Here is a 1,010-nt window from a genome sequence, read left to right as displayed (position 1 = left end):
CAAAAAGTACAAAAAAAAAAAAAAAAAAGTCAGTCATAGTGGCACTCCCCTGTGGCCCCGGCTACTCATGGGTCTGACGCAGCAGAATCACCTGAACCCAGGAGGTCTAGGCTACAGTGAGCCATGATCATGCCTCTGCACTCCAGCCTCAGTGAAAGCACAAGACCCTGTCTCAAAAAAAAAAAAAAAAAAAAAGAAGACCCAGCCCCCAGTGCTGTGTCCAGCATGGGGAATGTCCTGGGTGGAGCTGGCGGAGTGGCGCGCTCTCCTCCACCCGACCTGGCTGTGTGTGCTGGACCTGGCTCGTGGCAAACCGAGGTGGCAGAGCAGTTGGAGGAGGCTGTGAAGTACTACACCCTAAAGGAGATTCAGAAGCACAACCATAGCAACAGCACCTGGCTGATCCTGCACCACAAGGTGTACGATTTGACCAAATTTCTGGAAGAGCATCCTGGTGGGGAAGAAGTCTTAAGGTAATAAGCTGGAGGTGACACTACTGAGAACTTTGAGGATGTCGGGCACTCTACAGATGCCAGGGAAATGTGCAAAACATACATCATTGGGAAGCTCCATCCAGATGACAGACCAAAGTTAAACAAGCCTCCGGAAACTCTTATCACTACTGTTGATTCTAGTTCCAGTTGGTGGACCAACTGGGTGATCCCTGCCATCTCTGCAGTGGCCGTCGCCTTCATGTATCACCTATACATGGCAGAAGACTGAACACCTCCTCAGAAGCCAGCACAGGAAAAGCCTGCTTTGGACACAGGAGAAAAAAAGCCAATGCTAACCACTTCAACTGACGGAAACCTTCACTTGAAAACAATGATTTTAATATATCTCTTTCTCTTTCTTCTGACATTAGAAACAAAATGAAAAGAACTGTCCTTTCTGCGCTCACATTTTTCGAGTGTACCTTTTTATTCATCTACTTTATTTTGATGTTTCCTTAATATGTAATTTACTTATTGTAAGCATGATCTTTTAAAAATATATCTGGCTTTTAAAGT

The 1,010-nt window shown here is 45.6% G+C and overlaps 1 pseudogene across 1 annotated transcript; it reads left to right on the top strand.

Annotated features, from left to right (window-relative positions):
* The first annotated feature begins 225 nt into the window (after positions 1-225).
* LOC105529854 lies at positions 226-1,010 on the top strand (annotated as a pseudogene). Its single transcript, XR_001004573.1, has one exon. The product of XR_001004573.1 is annotated as a cytochrome b5 pseudogene (transcript).

The sequence above is a fragment of the Mandrillus leucophaeus genome, unplaced genomic scaffold, assembly GCF_000951045.1.
Source record: "Mandrillus leucophaeus isolate KB7577 unplaced genomic scaffold, Mleu.le_1.0 Scaffold1194, whole genome shotgun sequence".
Lineage (NCBI taxonomy): Eukaryota > Metazoa > Chordata > Mammalia > Primates > Cercopithecidae > Mandrillus > Mandrillus leucophaeus.
This window is presented reverse-complemented; position numbering and strand designations above follow the sequence as displayed.